We start from the raw sequence: 18,571 nt of genomic DNA, 5'->3' as shown, positions 1-18,571 counted from the left end.
AGGGGAGGTGGTGGGGGACGGGTGAAATGGGTGAGGAGGGTTAAGGAGTACACTTTAAGAACACTTGTGATGAGCAGCCAGTGATATATGGAATTGTTGAATCACTGTATTGTACACTTGAAACTAATATAACACTCTTAACCATCCTGGAATTTAAATGAAAACTTAAAAAAAAAATAAAGTCCATCTTGTCATAAGATAAGATAAGATAAGATAAGATAAGATAAGAAAGAATTAGTAGTATAGTGTAGTACATAGTAAAGTAAAGCATAGTAAAGTATATAGTAAATAGTAAAGTATAGTATTGGTGCAAAGATAAACAAATAAACCAATAGAATAGAATAGAATAGAATAGGATAGGATAGAATAGAATAGAATAGAATAGAATAGAATAGAATAGAGAATCCAGAAATAAACCCATGCACATAAGAACAACAGGTTTTTGGAGCACTTGGGTGGCTCCATCAGTTAAGCATCCAACTTCATCTCAAGTCCTGATCTCATGGTTCATGAGTTTGAACCCTGAATCAGGCCCTCTGCTGTCAGCGCAGAGCCCACTTTGGAGACTCTGTCTCCCCCTCTCTCTGCCCCTTCCTCCTTCACTCTCTCTCTCTCTCTCTGAAAAATAAATAAAAATTTTGTTAAAAAGAACAACTGGTCTTTGACAAAGACACAAAAGTAATGCAGTGGAGAAAGTATATCATTTATAACAAATTGTGCTGGAGTAACTGGATATGTACATGCAAAATAAAGACTACGAAGGAAGAAGAAAGGGGGTGTGGAGAGAGAACCTGGAGTCACTCCTTGCACCATTAATAAAAATTAACTCAAAATGGATCATAATCCTTAACATAAGAGCCAAAACTACACAACTCTCAGAAAACCCAGGAGTAAATCTTCATGACTTTATGTTAATCATTGTACCTAGCAGCTTTGTTTATAATAGTCAAAAGTGAGGAGCCTGGGTGACTCAGTTGGTTGAACTTCTGACTCTTGGTTTCAATTCAGGTCATAATCCCAGAGTTGTGGGATTGAGCCCCACGTTGGGCTCTGCACTGAACATGGAATCTGCTTGGGATTCTCTCTCTCTCTCTCTCTCTCTCTCTCTCTCTCAAAATAAATAAATAAACTTTAAAAAACAAAAAATATAATAGCCAAAAGCTGGGGGGAAAAATCAACTGCCCATCAAAAGATGAGCAGATGAACAAATTATGGTACATCCATACAATGGAATACTACCTAGAATAAAAGCAAATGAACTATTGACACACACAACAGCATGGATGAATCTCAGAGGAACTATGTTGAGTGAAAGAAGCCAGATAAAAGGAATACCTACTGGATGATTCCATTTCTATAAAAGTTTAGAAAAGGCAAACTCATCTATAGGAACAGAAAGCCAATCAGTGGTTATCTGGGGAGGGGGAGGGGTGAAGAGAGGGGCTATAAAGGGGCACAGGAAACTCTGGAGGTGATGGGCATCTTCATTACCTTGATCCTGGTGACAGTTTTATGGGTGTATATATTAAGTCAAAACTTAACACATTGTTCAGTGTGGTTTATTATATGCCAATGATAACTCAATAAAATTATTTGTTTTGATATCCACAAGCATGGTAGGGGGTCAGCAGAGAAGCCCTTGCCAGGTGGCTAGAGCTCAAGAGCAGAGCTCACTCCACCGCCACAGGCTGCCCCCAGATGGCCAAAGTCTGTTGGCAGGAGCTCTGTGTGTGAAAACTACAGCTGGAATAGCTGGAATTCTTCATATAAATTCCAGGAAATCCAGGGACTTCTGGGCACCATATGAAAACATAAGAGGGAAAAAATGGCTCATTTTCTGAGAAAAATGAAGCATATTTTATGGGGTCATGGAGCCTCTGAAACACCACCAACAACCCTTTTTCCTGGTGCCTGTTGGGGCTGGGAGTGGATATGGAGGAGAGAAAAGCCCAGTCCTGCCTGCCCTTCCCAGCCAGGGTCTCACACAGAGGCAGTCTGGCACCCATCGAGGCTGGCAGAAGGGAACGGAGAAGATGGAACTCCTATAGGCATCCAGAGGGGATAGAGGCAGGCTGGTGCAGGAGCCCTGAATTCGGAGGCTGGGGGAGTTGAGGTGTTCCGGTGAGTCAAAGCAGGGGCATCAGTGTGACCCTGAGGGAGGCTGTGTCACCTGCGGCTTTCCCTGGTGTCCAGACTGAGGTGGAGGCTGTTCCCAGCAAGGACGAGCTCTTCTCTGCAGGTAAAGGTGCACCATATACGGACGCAGGGGCTCTGACTGTGGGCAAAGAAGCAAATCTATTATCCCGGCTTCCTAACCAGATGGAGCTCTTTATAAGCACGGTTTATCACTTTGTAACAAGGCCTCTTCCATTCAATAGACACTGAGTGTTTTCTCATGCGCCCAGCACTCACCTGGAAATCCCGGCCCTCATGGAGCTTATATTGCGGTGGGAAAAACAGGCCATATGCAAGACAAATAAGTAAATACACAAAGTGCCAGACAGCTATAAAGGCAGTGCACAGAAATTAAGCAGAGAATGGGGACAAGGAGAATGGAAGGGGATGTGGGTGGAACTAGACGAGGAAGAGGGGGAGTCACAAGAAGTTCTAGTGGGACCCTACCTTATCTCTCTGTGGTGGATTTTTTCCCTGAGAGCAGACCACAAAGAATCCAGGTGAACTTTGTTGATCCCCTGGCAGCTGTCACCAAGACCCACTTGTGTTCCTCAGCAGCTCTGACATGAGGAAGGCGTGATGACGGCCCCACCACAGATTGTTCCTGGGGGCTATTCAGCCCTGGGTCCAGTGATGAGCCAACTACCCCCCGAACTTTAGTACTTTCCTCATTTCCCTTCCAAGACTACTCTCACTAACCCCACCTCCTAAACTCAGGAAGCTCCTGCCCCTCAGACTCTCATCATTTTCTTAGTTGTCACCATGTACATACACCTTCCATTTATTCAGCCCTATTTATCTGCCCATGGTCATACCACACCAATTCCCACTTCTGAGCCTTTTTCCTATGCTGCTCCTTGCCTAGAATGCCCTCCTATTCAAACACTTTTCATACTCAAAGGTGAAGCTCTAACCAACCTATTTCCAGAAGCTCTCCCTTCCTGTGTCAGCCCTATGAATCCCCTCTTCTTGATCTCCAGCAGCACACCACATTGAGGCAATGCTGTCCCTTTGTCTCACTGTCATCTCCCTAAGGCTAGCTTGGTCCCTGCAGCCACCTTGGGTGTTCCTCTTGTGTCTTTACTTCTTCTCTAGGCCTGAGATGCAAGATCATGCTGAGCACACAAAAGGTATGCCACAGATATAACTCATTTCTCCCTCAAAAACAAGCCTTTGCTTTGTCCAAATTTCCTCCTCTCCATCTGAGAAATGGAAATGGTTTGGAAAATTCCAGCATGGGAGTGTTCAGCCTTATTTGAGTTGTGCAAGTGGGAAAAAATGTGCTTTTCCCCGAATTAACAAATTCCCCAGCCTTTCCTCTGAAAGCAACTTACAAACCTCTGAGCCCAGTGTGTAAGCTTGCCAACGTCTTCACCTCTCTGAAGACTGAATTGTCTTCCTGTCTGTATGTCTCATGCCCATGTGCATTTGTGGGTGAATGAGGAGGCTGGAATCAGAGTAGAAGTTAACCAATCTTGAAAATAAAGCATGTGACAAGTGGAAAGAGGCAAGCCTTTTGATGCCCATGTCCCTTGGCTTTCCAGCATACTGAGGAAACAATTTCTTAACAGCAGTATTCCCCTACCTGTCTCTATTCTCCCTCTCTCCATGTATCCAAATTCACCCATCCATCCATTCAACAAACACTAATTGAAAGTCAAATGTGGTTGGCAGTTTCTAAAATGGCTCCCGTGTTCCCATTTCCTGGTGCTCATATTCTTGTGTAATCCCCTTCCCTTCAGTAGGCACTGGACCTAATAACTTGCTTCTAATGACTAGAATACAGTCAAAGTGATGGGACATCAAATTCAACATTAGTTTACAAAAGACAGTAACTTCCATCTTGGTCACAGTCTCTTTGTCGTTCTTGTTTATTCACTATGATGAGGTCAGCTGCCGCGTGGTGAGATGCTCTACGAGGAGCTGGAGTGCCAGGAAATGGAGGGCAGACCTTGGCCAACAGCCTGGCGAGGAACTGAGGTCAGTCAGCAGATTGCAAGACACTGAAGGCTGTCAACAATGCTGTGGGCTTGAAGCCGGTCCTTGCCACTGAGTCTTCAGAGGATAGCATAACCATAGCGGTCTTGTGATGGAGGCTGAGTGGGGGATCCAGCCACCTGCATCCATGTTCCTGACCCACGGTCACTGCAAGATAATAAATGCTGTTGTTGCAAGCTTCTGCATTTTGGACTAATTTGTTATGAGGCAATAAATAATTCATACACCAACTATGTGCCAAGCACTCTTGTTGGCCCTGGAGCATAGGAAAGGACAAAACATCTTTGCCCTCATGTAGGTGACAGTCTAGTGAGGGGAGGCAGATGATAAATAAAGTATGGTGACAGAAAAAGCTAAAGCAGTGAAGAGGAATGGTTTTCAGGTGGCTGGTGAGGTGGGGTGTCAGTGGTTGTAGCCTTTTACATGGGTGTTTGGAGAGGTCTGAGAAGGTGGCATTTGAGCAGAGACCTGTGGTGAGAGCATGAGCCCCGGGCATCCAGGGGAAAAGTGTTCCAGACAGAGGAACAGTCTAGAATGAGTTTTTGTTTTGCTCGGCAAAATAAAATTTAGAGAAGGAGAAACTTTCAGCTTCTCTTTTTAGCCTGTAGAAAAATATCTAAACATAGGCAGCCCACCCGAAATGCATTCCAACTTTCTTCCTGCTCCAGAGAGAGAGAACTCAGAGTCCAGACAGAAGTAAGCTGTGTTTCTGTTTTGTTTGTTTCCTATGTCCTTGATAGAGGCAGTTACTCAGCTTGGCAGGTGGGACTTTGTGATTTTGAGGGGAGGAAGGAGACCGTGTCATGCCTCTCTGCCCTGTCCTCCCCTCTGTGTGGCTTTCCTGCTTGGTGTGGAGTATAGGATGTGGGGGCTGGGCAGCTGAGACCCCAACCCAGAGGGATACCCTCTGAAGAAGACTTGAATTGCCCAATTCACTCTGGGCTCCCTGGGGCCATCAATTCACCTTGGGCCTGACCCTCTCAAGGTCTAAGAAATCCAGCCAGAGCCACTCTTGCTGCCGAGAGTTGGTGGGAGCCAGGGGCACTGAAGACCACTCTCTTGCATCTGCACAGGACTCAGGCTTATCTGAGGAATGTATGGGGAGAGCAGTTTACAAAACGTTTTTTGAGCTGCCCTATGAAGCAAGTAGTCCTGATAAAGTTCTTCTGTTTGCGGGAAAGCGGAGGTTTGGGTAGACTCAGCGGCTCTCCTTCCCCCGCCGCCTGCTCAGAGGGAGGCTGGACACTGAAGCCTTGGCACCAAGCTGCCTGATGGACAACGCTGATTTGTCAGAGGGGATGCCAAGAGCAGTTCTCCTTCCAAAATGTGATCAGGTCCAGATCTGATCCTCTGGCCCAAGTCAGGATTGAATGAATGACTGCCTCTGACTTCTGTCAAATTCTGGCTTTACTTGATCGCTTTCACACCCACGAAATGGGGTGTGAACTTTCCACCCGGTCCATGTTATCCAAAAGGACAGCCTGGCTTTACATAGGCCTTCCCTGGGCAGCCAACAGTGCTCTGCTTCTCCAGACACAGAGGAAAGACGGCGTAAAGACATTTCTAACCAATAAAAATGGGAAGCTTTTGTTACCAGCAAACCCTCATTCAGGGAACACTTCTAGAGCAAGAGGAAAATGATCCCACGTGGATGCATGGAGATGAGGAAAGTAATGGAGAGCAATGAAAAGGGTAAAGCTATGGGCAAAACTAAATGAATATCGATGACATATAAGAAAATAATAATAATGTCTTGTGAGGTTTAAAATATACGTGGAATTAAAAGTCAGGACAACAAGAGCACAAAGATGGGAGGGGAGTCATGGAGCTAACGTGTTCTAAAATCTTTGCATTGTCCTGGAAGTGGTAAAAGTAGTAATTTATATTAAACTTTAATAAGTCAGGAGGAAGGACATTTTGTAATCTCTAGGGTGACCACTGAAAACAATAATAAAAGATTATATAACTAATAAGCTAAATGGAATGGAAGAATAACAAGTACTTATAAAGTAAGAAAGGAAAAAGGGAATATAAAACAAGTGAAACAAATAAAAGACAAACAGTGACATGATGGATTTAAACCCAAATATGTTAGTAATTTCATTAAATATACATAGGTTAAATGTTCCAATTAAAATCAAAGGATGTCAGCCTGGATTCGTTTCAAGGAAGGCTGACTGACTCAGGCGGCGTGCACCCTCTTGCCTGCTCCTCTTAATCTTAACCCTCTTAATAGTTGGGAGATTGACTTGATAGCTGGAGCCGCAGTGGTCATCCTGCAACCATGAGGCTGAGCCCAGAAGCTGTGGCCAAAGGACGAAGGAGCAGAAAGATTAAAAGGAGCCTGGGACACAGAAGATGCTGGGAGCTACCATACCAGCCCTAGGTGACTCACCTCCAGATTTCATGCTTTGTGGAAGAAAAGTAAATCCCTAACTTCTCCCATTCAGTACATTGTCTTTGCATTTTGTCAATGGTTTCCTTTGCTGTGCAAACCCCCTTACTTGGGTGTAGTTCCAAAAGCTTATTTTTGCTCTTGTTTCCCTTGCCTAAGGACACATACCTAGAAAAAATACTGCTAAGGCCAATATCCAAGAAATTGCTACCTATGTTTTTTTCCCAAAAGTTTTATGGTTTCAGGTCTCATATTTAGGTATTTAGTCCATTTTGAGTTTATTTTTGTGTATGGCATAAGATAGTGGTTCCGTTTCATTCTTTTGCATGTGGTTGTCCAGTTTTCCCAACACCATTTGTTGAAGAAACTGTATTTTTTCCATTGCATATTCTTGCCTCCCTTGCATTAGATTAATTGACCATATATGCATGAGTCTATTTCTGGGGTCTCTATTCTGTTCAATTGATCGATGTATCTGTTTCTGTGCAGGAAAGGGAACCCTCATGCACTCTTTGTTGGTGGGAATGTAAATTGGCACAGTCACTGTGGAAAACAGTAGAGAGGTTCCTCAAAAAAAATGAAAAGTACCATGGGATCCAGTAATTTCGCCATTGAGTATTTCCCTAAAGAAAACGAAAACACTAATTCGAAAAGATATTATGCACCCCTATGTTTATTGCAGCATTATTAACAATAGCTAAGTTGTAGAAGCATCCCAAGTATCCATCCATAGATGAGTGGATAAAGATATCTCTCACACACTCATACACACACACACACACACACACACACATACACACACACTGGAATATTACACAGCCATAAGAAAGAATAAGATCTTGGGGCGCCTGGGTGGCGCAGTCGGTTAAGCGTCCGACTTCAGCCAGGTCACGATCTCGCGGTCCGTGAGTTCGAGCCCCGCGTCGGGCTCTGGGCTGAGGGCTCGGAGCCTGGAGCCTGTTTCCGATTCTGTGTCTCCCTCTCTCTCTGCCCCTCCCCCGTTCATGCTCTGTCTCTCTCTGTCCCAAAAATAAATAAACGTTAAAAAAAAAATTTTTTTTTAAATAAAAAAAAAAAAAAAAAGAAAGAATAAGATCTTGTCATTTGTGACAACATGGACAGACCTAGAGGGTACTATGCTAAGTGAAATAAGCCAGACAGAGAAAGACAAATACCATATGATTCCACTTACATGCGGGATCTAAACAAACAAACAAGCAAAGAACAGAAACAAAATCATAAAACAGACTGGTGGTTGCCAAAGGGGAACAGGTTGGAGGGACAGGTGAAATAAGTGAAGGGGATTAAGAGGTACAAACCTCCAGTTCTAAAATAAATAAGCCACATGGATGAAAAGCACAGCATAGGGAATATAATCAATAATATTGTAACAATGTTGTGTGGCGACAGATGGTGACTACACTTGCCATGGTGAGCATAGAACTGTCATATCACTGTGAGTGCCATATACCTGAAATCAGTGTAACACTGTATTTTAACTATACTTCAATAAAAATAAAATAAACTTAACTTTAAGTCACTCTGGTTGTGTCTAATACTCATGCTTAAGCACAATCTCTGATACACAAGTTTTAGGACATTACATCTGCCAAATTCACTCAGTGTCAGATACTAACCTTAAACCAATTAAACCCACTGGATCGTGCACCATGTAAAACCTCTAAAGAGCACAGTGTGACTCACTCTAAGAGCAGAGCCCACTTAGACCAATTAGACCTCAGGGGGATTTAATGGATTGGGACCAGTCACACAAATACCCCTAAGTGCCCATCTCACAACCAAAAGGATATTGCTATAATACTTTATAAACAACTTAAATGGGTTGGGAGGGGGGTTTCTTGTAGGCAGCCAACAATTATAAAACAATATGGGTCTTGCCATGGCAAGAACAAGTGTCCATTAGTTTATTCTATTCAGTCAACAATAGTTATACAGCACCCACTATGCACCGAACATTGCTCTAGCCATCAGGGAGACAGCAAGAAACAAAATACAGAACTCCCCTGCCTAGCACAGTTTACATGCTAGTGAGGGAGACAAAAAATAAGCAAATACATAAGTGAGACAAATTGCATGTAGAATGGTAAAAAGCTGATGGAGGAAAAAAGTGGAAAGAAGAGAACAGAGAATGGGGTAGATTGCAATTTAAATAATGATTATTCAGTATGATCAGGGAGGTCATACTGGAAGATGATATTTGATAAAGACCTCAAAGGAGTGAGTAGGCGATAAATGACAAGGCAAAATGTTTCAATCAGCTCTTGCCAAGGTAAGAGGAAGGAGTTGGGAAGGATACAACTTGCCCTCATGAATGGCTTTGGCCAAGGGTGTTGCTTGCTGAAGAACTGCCTTTGAGTCTTAGCAAGGGGGAACCTGGCTTGTGGGAGGTCCCACTGCTGAGTGGTGTAAGGTGAGAATTTAGAGACTTCTCAGCAGAGAGGATAATTATCGTGCACGTCCTGGATGCCATTAGAAGGAAGGTTCCATTCATGCTCCCAACAGCCCTCTGTATGAAGTGGGTTCTGTTATGATGCTCATTTTACATACAAGGAGAGGGAAGCTTATCTTTCTGCCCAAGGTAGTAAAGCCAGTGGGTATGGAGGGAGGCTTCTTGAGCTGCTGCCATCAGCACCTCACAGGCCCACCCTTCCATCTCCAGGAAATGCCCATCAGGGTGACATGCAGGAAGATCAGGGCTTGAAGATAGTGTGGAAGGAAAGGAAGGAGATAGGGTGGAAGACTTGCCTCCCCCTTCCACCTTGGAGGGCCTGGCTGAGCCTGTCCTTCGTCCTCTTGACTGTGGCATTGACAGGGGTTTCATGGGTCCTGGGGGCAGGGGCAGCATAGGTGCGTGCAAGGGACCGTTGGCCAAGTCTCAGCATTAGGGCTTCACAGCTGCAGAGACAAAGGGCTCTGCCTTTACCTCCACCATATTGGGAAGCACCACCCCTCCACCCCATTCCCCCATCCCTACCACTACCCTGGACCTTCCCCCTTTGGCCAGTTGTTCCTCATGGAGATGAAGTGGATTTCTTGGCAGCACTTTTACAGGACCCTTGACCCAAAGGGAAGGGTCTGAAATGTACAGGGTACATAGCTCTCTTAGGGAGAATTTATGGGAGGTCTCTGCCTCTCTCTCTTCCTACCCTTTCCTCCCTGCAGCCAACGTACCAATGTTTCCTCTGACCTCAGAGGAAACTCCTCTTGTGCCTCTCTAGGGTCACTCCTTTGTCCCAGTGCTGGATTTCATGTCTTTTCCAGCACCAGTCACATTGGATCTGGGATGGGGTTGGGAAGAGTTTGTCAAACAGAATCTGAAAAAGCAGGCCAGGTGGTCAAGACCCACTGGACTTCCGACAGACTTTCGGCAAGGGCTCCCCTAAATGTGGGATGCGTTGTCTCAGTCTCCAACTCTGGAGCTCTCAGATTCTCCACTAGGACGTTAGACTCTACATTGTGATTTGCCCATACCTGATACCTCCTGAGATCAGTCTACTTTCTTTCAGCCTGTCTTCACTTATGTGGGTGCCTTAAACAAAATATACAGTTTCTTTCCTGCAGGGAATTTTAGACTCTTCATATAGGTTGACACCATTGTGAACCTCTAAGAAAGGAACACTGTTTATGGAGTCTCTCTAGCATATCTGACCTCAGGTTTTGAGGAACACTTCACAAGGCCAGCACACAGCATACCCTGAGAGCCTCTGCACAAAATAAGTCAGACATTATGATGTCTCCCAAGTGACTCCAGTATCCTGCCCAGTCAAACAACACAACAGTTCAATGCTGCTGAAAGGCCAAGCGCTCTGTCCTTAGGAGGCAGTCAAGGTGGGCCTGGGAGCAGCAGCGTTCTCCCAGCCATCCTCTCCTATGAATGCACCTAGAGGAAATGGGCGAGAGTGGAAGCAAGTGGGGTGCCTGGGTGGCTCAGTCGGTTAAGCAACTGCCTTTGGCTCAGGTCATGATCTCACCCTCGGTGAGTTTGAGCCCTGCATCAGGCTCGGTGTTGACAGCTCAGACCCTGGAGCCTGCTTTGGATTCTGTGTCTCCCTCTGGGAGGGAGCCCCTCCCCTGCTCACTCTCTCTATCTCTCTGTCTCTCAAAAATAAACATTAAAAATTTTTTTTCTTAAAGTGGAAGCAAGGACAATTCTGGGCCAGCCTTCTCCTGGATACTGGGTTTGGTGAAGGCAAGGTGGCAACTATTTTTTTTTAAGTTTATTTATTTATTTTGAGAGAGAGTGAGAGAGAGAGAGCGCCAGCTGGGGAGGGGCAGAGAGAGAGGGAGACACAAAATCCCAAGCAGGGTCCGTACTGTAAGAACAGAGCCCAATGTACCGCAAGAACAGAGGTCAAACTCACGAACTGTGAGATCATGACATGAGCCAAGATCAAGAGTCGGACACTTAACCAGCTGAGCCACCCAGGCACCCCCAAGCAAGGTGACATCTACAGGGAATACCACATGCCTCCTGGAACCCCAGCTCAGCCTCTGGACCTCTAAGTCCCCTCAAGTTTAAAAAGCCTCAAGTCACCCTTTGCCAAGTCTTGGTGGCAGCCCTGTGGTACCAAGGTAGCAGAGTCCCACGTGTCATCCAAGCTGTCACAGAAGCACCCCTATCCCTGGCTTATCCTTGGCGGATGTTTGGGAACCCAGTGCACAGCAGGCCCTGGAGTCGTAGAACCAGCCCAACAACCCTGAGCTTGCCAGCTTCCTGCCCCAAGTGCCCGCACCAGTCCTGACAAGGTCTGGAATGAGCCACCTCAGTGAGAAAAATCAAGAGGAGGCTGAGTCCAACCAAATGCGGAGGAGAGAGCAGTACCATTATCCTGCTTCTGCCCCAAATCTGCCTACTGGGTGGGAAAGAGATGAAAGGAAAAAACCTAACCGTAGCAAAAGAAATCAGGAGAGGAGAGAGCAAGCAGGAGAGGGATCTCAACAAAATTCTGGAAAATGGAATGCAGACAGATGAGGTTATAGCTTTCTCCCCACAGCCGAGTGTCTGGGAGGGGGAAGAAGCAACCTCAGCAGAGCCTCAAACAATCTTAGCAAATGAAGCCACTGGACACACAAGACAGGGGCAAGGGTGAGGCTGAAACCAGGTGAGCTGTCTGACAGCTTTATGAAGAGGAGATCCCCTCCTTTGCCACATGAGAAGATCAGCACCTCATTCTGTACCACTCTCCTCCCTCCATCCCTGCTGCCAGAGTGGAGAGATTGAGAGGGGAGGGGTCTGGCATAGCCCACTTTTCCCAACCCCCTCTGCTTCCTGTTCCGCTGTCCAAACACTGGCTGCCAGGCTTTCAGCCTCCAGGCAGGAGATTTGGAGGGTCCTTCACTGGGAAGCTGACTGGCCCAAGGGAAATGATCTACATATTCTACTATTTGGGGGTCCCCATCATCACAGCCAGAACCTTATTCCATCGTTTCTCTGTGAGACCCTCCAAAAGCCCAGCTCTGCATCCACATGGGGACTTCATCAGCTGTTAAATGCCTCCTTCTTAAATAGGACCAGACAGCCAAGAATCAAAGTCATTTGGGGAAGCCTTAACTACGAAAAACAGAGACCAAAACAAACAAACAGAAAAAATGAACTCCAAGGAAACAGAGATAATGTGGAGATTGGAATAAGAAAACAATTTTCATTGTAATTACTACTCCCGGGGGGGATACAAGAAGATAATTCATGAAACAAGAAGATGATGTTATAAAAGGGAACGCTGGATTAAAACCAGCTCTTGAAAATTAAAACTGATAACAAAAATATAGAAGGGTTGAAATTTCCCAGAAAAATAAAAGGTAACGGCAGTGGTGGGAGGGAGTTGTTTAAAATTTAGAGAATCATTTTGGGAGCTCTAACATCCAAATAACTGGAGTTCCGGAAAAGAGAACAGTTAAATTGGAGAAGAGTAACAACAGAAGCGTATGGGAAACTTCTCAGCACTTAGGGACATGAAGTGCCAGACCAATGGGTCCACAAAGCACGCAAAACAAAGGACAAAATCATATCAAGGCACAACACTGGGAGATTTCAGAACATCAGACGTGTCGAAAAAATCCTCAAAGCTTTAATCCTCAAAGAAAGAAACAGAAAACATTTTAAATCCAGGGATCAGCAATCAGAATCACATCATTGTTTTCCACGGCAACAATGGAAGTAAGAAGGCAATGAGGCAACCTTTTCAAATACAGAAGAAAATTATTAAATTATTTGTAACCTAGGGTTTTATACCCAGCCAAGTATCAGTCCTTCAGAAGAGTACAATGAAGAGATATTAAGACATGAAAGATTTTTTGCCTCCCACAGATCCATTCCTAGGAAGCTACCAGAAGACAAAGACAAGGAATCTGGGAAACAGGGAAGCAAAGTGGGGGAAGGACCATCAATGGAGACAGAGGAAGGTCTCAAGATGAAAGCTGTTTGGTGCGACCAGACAACAACCCATCCCAACTCCCCCAAAGGGATGCCACAGATCAAACTGGACCTGATAGCACACCAGTGGGCCTATGACACGCACGGAATGGAATTTTAGGATTCTGTCTGCCCGTTTGGGCACAAGTCAATGCTAAATAAACAGCACACCTAGAAGATGAAAAATGAAGTAGACATTTAACTGCAATAAAAACAAAAGTTAAATAAGAAACATGGCATAGTATATGATTCAGCTATTAATACCATATACATAGTCATAATAATATAAACACTGAATAGTAATTTAACCAAAACGTGGCAGGTAGGCACATCAAGAGAATGAGGGAAGAGAAGTGTGTGTGTGTGTGTGTGTGTGTGTGTGTGTGTGTGGTACATAAGAGAGCTATAGCCTAACCTTGAGTGGTACATAAGAGAGCTATATCCTAACCTTTTGTAGTAGGAAATAGGTAGATAATACCTAAAACAGAAACACCAGGAAATAAAGAAGTCCATTTGTTTTAATTTAAGTTTAAATGATAGAACATGTAAGACTTAAAAGTGGTTGTCTCTTGGGAATGGAACTTGATGAGGAAAAAGTGGAACAGGGCACTATTTTTACATTATAGTGCTATCTGACTTTTTAATTTTTTTTCTTTCTTATCGAGGTATAGTTACAATAACAAACTGCTCTTATTTAAAGTACACAATCTAGGGACACCTGGGTGGCTCAGTCGGTTAAGTGTCTGACTCTTGGTTTCCACTCCGGTCATGATCTCACAGTTTGTGAGTTTGAGTCCACATCGGGCTCTGCACCGACAGTGCACCATCTGCTTGGGATTCTCTCTCACTGCCCCTCCCCACCTCTCCCTCTCAAAATAAATAAATAAACTTAAAAAAATAAAGTACATAATTTGATGTTTTGGCATGTACATATATCATATATATATAATACATATTATATATATATATATGTGTGTGTGTGTGTATATATATATATACCACAAAGTGTCCCTTTATAATCCCTCCCTCTCAGGATTACTCCTGGAGAAGGACATATTGGTGGCTGGAGGTCAGTGGCTCAACGTTTTCTGCTTCTGTTTTAGTGAACCAAGGAGTCTGTGCTTTTAGTGCAGGTTCCTCATATGCCAGCATGAGGAAGACACCTCACAGTCCATCTTGGCCTTCAGCTTGAGAAGCACCTCCTCCAGGATGCCTACCATGACACCCTCCCTGTGTGCATACTCCCTTCTTTAAAGATGGAACTCTCCACTCTCTAGTGTACTACCCTCTTTCTCCCCTGCACTCAGTGACCTGTGAGTCTGCAAGGTTGGACACCTTCCATTCGAGGGCCTGGCTCAGAGCAGGTGCTCAGAAAATATTTGTTCAGTGAATACATGAGATACAAAAAGAAATGCATGGATCGTGAATAGGTGAGTAAATGCCAAGTCTTTTCCCATTGTCAATTATTTTAAGGTTGTTTGTGTTAAAGATGATATCTCTTTAAAGACTGTGTGAAAGCCCAGGAGAGGCTGAAATAGGAGGAAAGCTCAGAAACACAACTGAGCCATTAATCCATTCGAGGAGCCTGAGAGACATCTGTCCCTTGTATGAAACCCTGTCCCAAACACGCCCCCCTCGACCCTCCTCAGGGATCCAAGACTCCTCTCCGGAGCCCTGGGAGTAGCTAACTCAAGCAGTTGGGGATGAGGATCACTAGGGGGCACTCTTTCATCGTATTGGCCCTGCCCCAAAGGCCACAGAAGCCTACCTTGGGGTCTTCTACAAGGACCCTGCAAACCGAGGGGCCGGCCTCTTCACATGCTCTGCAGCCTCTTGCCAATAACAGAGAGGGTCCTTCCAAGGAGCAGTGGCACATCCACTAAAACAGTATCCACTCGGTACAAGGTAGCCTTGCAGAAAAGGCAGGTATTTGGGGGCACATTGATATTTCAGAATGACCTTCCTTTCTTTACTGCCTTGAGTGTGTCAGTTCTTAGATCCCCAGTCCCAGCCTGACAGCTGCCCAGGTAAGAATAAACTGAAGGGTACACTCCTGCAATTTACCTATTTACTCACCTATATCCACTAGACACATTTTCCTTGAAGGACTGGGGACTGGGAGGCTCTGGGCGATTATAGCCCCCAACGTAGGGGGAAGAAATGGGAGCTTACGGCCTGCACAAATCATCCCAGCCTTGGGCCTGCACGAACCTCAGAAGTGGCACAGAGGAAGGCTAGGGGCCCAAGTGGTATGTGTAGTCTGGAAAGTCAGGGCTCCTTCATTTTTTAGGACAGCACTCTCTTAACCTCAACCATTGTGGGACTTAATTTCAAAGATACTCCCTCTCTGGGGGAATTAACCACCCAAACACAAAGACTCTGTAAGGCACCCGTGCCTGATGGAGATTCTGGACCTGGAGTGGAAGGGAAGTGAGTGCTAGGAGAGGGTTGGGGGGAAAACCTGGATGGAGGAGGACACGGAGAAGGGGGAATGCAGAACAAAGAGAAGAAGGCCCTTAGCTTGGCTCTTGGAACTGGAGCATTGGAACTTCCATTCCAACATCTAGGTTCTTCCTGTGAATTTACTATCTGCTCCAGATTCTGGTGGGCTTCCTGTTTCCCCTAACCTGTCAAAGGAAGTGTCCAGGGGAGGCTGGAAGGGAGAATTTCACAACTAACAGAGCCTTCCTTTGATGTTGCCACCAGGGCCCTGGAGCCCCGCCTCTACCAATCAACCATTTGGGCAATGAGGAGACCATTCTCTTCCCCTCATGTTCCCATTTGGTACAGTGGGACACAATGCCAGATTGAGGCCATATCACAGGCACAGACCCAGCCCCAAGTCCAGGTCTAGGCTAAGGAGGATCCCTTGCTAAGCCCTGTCCACACCTATGATGCAGCCACACCCCTAGGAGCTGAACTTTCCAGAGCAAAGGCATCAAAACTGACTTACTCTGAGAATTGGGTCACCTCTGCATCTTTCCTGGGCAGGATTCCAGACCCAGCCAGCCATGCTGTCACCTGAGAAGAATCATTACCTGCAGGGGGAGAGGGTAAGAGAGAAAGGGAAAAGATGGGTGGAGACGGACAAAGCTGGGAGGAAGAAAGCACTGGCTCGCTCACTAGAAGAGCCTCTCCTCCCCTCCCATATGGGAAGATTTATGTACCAGCAGCCTAGCCAACCCAGTGCCCACCTATGCACACCTGCCCCTGGTACATCTTTCACCCAACTACCCTGCACAGCCAGTGTGGCAACCAGCTCAGGCAGGCTTCACTGAGGCCTCTGGCTCTGCCTTGCCTGAGAGGCCCTGCCCTCCAACCTTCTTACAGAGAGGAGGAGAGAGGAGAAGAGGAAGAGGAAAAGAAAGAAGAAATGTGTGTACATTTCAGCCCCCTCCAGGTTTTGGGATCCCTCCCCCTTCCTGTTGCTCTGGGACACAGAGGTGAGGAGTCACAGGGGCCCATTTAGGTCTACAGCAGGTTTATCCACTCCAAGATGTACTTGCTTGACTCTAGCGGCCTTGAGCGGGCCCCTTTCTGTAACCATCTCAAGAATGTTTGTCAAGCATTTTGTCAGGTACCCCCCCCCAAAACATCCCTGAAAGATAGGACTCTACCATATGAACTTTCCCCTGATTTTGCAATCCCAGAGGGCATATGCCTACTCTCATACCTCCACCAAGTGTCTCCAAGAAGAATTCCATCCATGGGGTAAGACCACCTGGGACCTCTTCTTCTCCCTTCCTTTTTAGTTCTAAAATTTTTACCAAGTGTATCTAGTTGGGACAGTGACATATTGGCCTTAGCTTCTCTTTGTGAGATGGTCTTTGGATGGCCAAATACCCCTTAGCTTGGCACAAAAGACTTAAGTTCTCATTTGTCTCAGAGCCGATCATTATTTGTAATGCAATATTTGGCTTCTGAGTAAATCACACACACAGACACGCATCTTTGGGGAGGACTTCATTAAATATTAACAATGTCCCTGGCTAGTAAATAGCTCTTTGAACTTAAAACGTTTTCTCGTCCCTGGTCTCTCCAGCAGATCTGGGGCTTGTAAACTCCATGGTGAGGGGAGGAAAGGACCTTACTGGGGGTAGGACTCGGCCTTCACTCTCCCAGGGGATAGGGTCCCGAGTCCCCCACATGCAGATGTTGGGAGGCCCAGTGTGGCCAGGGCTCAGGAGTGGCACACAGAACTGTGGGAGTAGAGGAGAAAGGCGGCTGGGGAGAGGGTAAGGACAGGTGGGTAGGGTGTGTCTGAAGAAGAAGTGTAGGCCAGCACAGATGGACCAGCCTACAGGAAAAGTGGGGGAGGGAGCGTCCTAGGGGCAGAGGAAAGAACTTCATCCAGGTCAAGAATAGCAGGACCAAGATGGGTGGACACCAGGGAGGGTCCTGACTGGCAGGGGTATAGGAGGGAATGAAGCTGAGACTGAAACAGAGCAGATGGAGAGAGGAGGGCTCCCAGAGTCTGTCTTGGACCTCTAGGGAGCCCGGGTTCCGGTGGCAACGGAAGGGTTTTGAGAAAAAAACTGAGCAGCCCAGAGGTTGCCTGGCTTCATCACTCACGCTCTCTGTGACCCTGGGGCAAGCTAATTAACCTCCCTGAGCCTTGGTTTCCTCACTTATGACACAGGGATGATAACAGAACTCCCCGGGAGGATGATTGGGAGGGCTGACCGGGATGACGAGGCGAAAAGCGGGTGGTGGCACACAGCGCGCACTGCGTAAATTTAGGGGTGCTGATTACTACCTTTTTCCGGAAGAGTTGGACAGAGCGCCTGGCGGCGGGTGATTCAGTTGGTTAGGTGGATCAAATTAACCAGAAGATTTTCAACTCAGATTCACACTTCCTGTGGAGACAGGCCCTAAAAGAGCTGGCGAAGGTGTTTGTAAACAATAACAGGGCAATTCAAAGGTCGCCGCTGGCGGTGAAAGCAGTGGGGGGGTTAGGGAAGAGGTTCCAGGGGAAGCAGTCTTCTCTTCGCCGGGGGAGGAGGGGCTGGTAGGATCCAAGACAGGCAGGTGTGGACACCTTTGCGGTCTTCCTTCCCTTGAATGCACACATACAGACACACGCGCGCGCGCGCATCACCCCCCAGCCCTCTCCCGCAGCAACACCCAGAACCCCTCAGCGACACGCGATTGTCCATCTCCCGGCGTCGTCCCGCCGACAGGGAAGAAGGAGTGAGTAGAAGGCCGGACGCATTTGGGGGGCGGTAATGGCCGAGGGGATTAATTCTTCTCCCGCAGCCCTGAAGGCAAAGCGTGGCTGTGGCGTGGGGAGAGGCGCAGTGCGTCCTGGAGGGCCCTGGGCCGCGCGGGAACCGAGCTCTGAGGCCGGGCGCCTGGCCCGCAGCGCCGCCTCCCGGGAGGAAGGCGGGGGCCGGGAGGAGGGAGCCGGAGGAGGCGGAGGGCGGAGGAGGGCGGCGCGCTGAGAGGTTATTTGTGGTTCGCTTTGATCCCGAGGGGGAACCTGAAACTCTCACATTCCTGGCATAGCAGCCGCCTCCGGCGCGGGCCGACCCTGGGGCTGCGCGCTGGGGCCCGAGCGGCCAGAGCGTCGG

At 46.7% G+C, this 18,571-nt stretch overlaps 1 long non-coding RNA gene across 1 annotated transcript; it reads right to left on the bottom strand.

Annotated features, from left to right (window-relative positions):
• Positions 1-1,537: 1,537 nt before the first annotated feature.
• On the bottom strand, positions 1,538-18,361 carry LOC115523475. The gene is made up of 4 exons (XR_003971757.1): positions 17,758-18,361; positions 15,955-16,039; positions 2,623-4,320; positions 1,538-2,275 (listed from the first exon to the last, which is right to left on the bottom strand). It is a non-coding gene; the product is annotated as an uncharacterized LOC115523475 (long non-coding RNA).
• Between the last annotated feature and the right edge of the window lie 210 nt (positions 18,362-18,571).

This window comes from Lynx canadensis, chromosome C2 (genome assembly GCF_007474595.2).
Source record: "Lynx canadensis isolate LIC74 chromosome C2, mLynCan4.pri.v2, whole genome shotgun sequence".
NCBI classification, from domain to species: Eukaryota; Metazoa; Chordata; class Mammalia; order Carnivora; family Felidae; genus Lynx; species Lynx canadensis.
The sequence above is the reverse complement of the archived record's forward strand: the minus strand, read 5'-3'. Positions and strand labels throughout refer to the sequence as shown.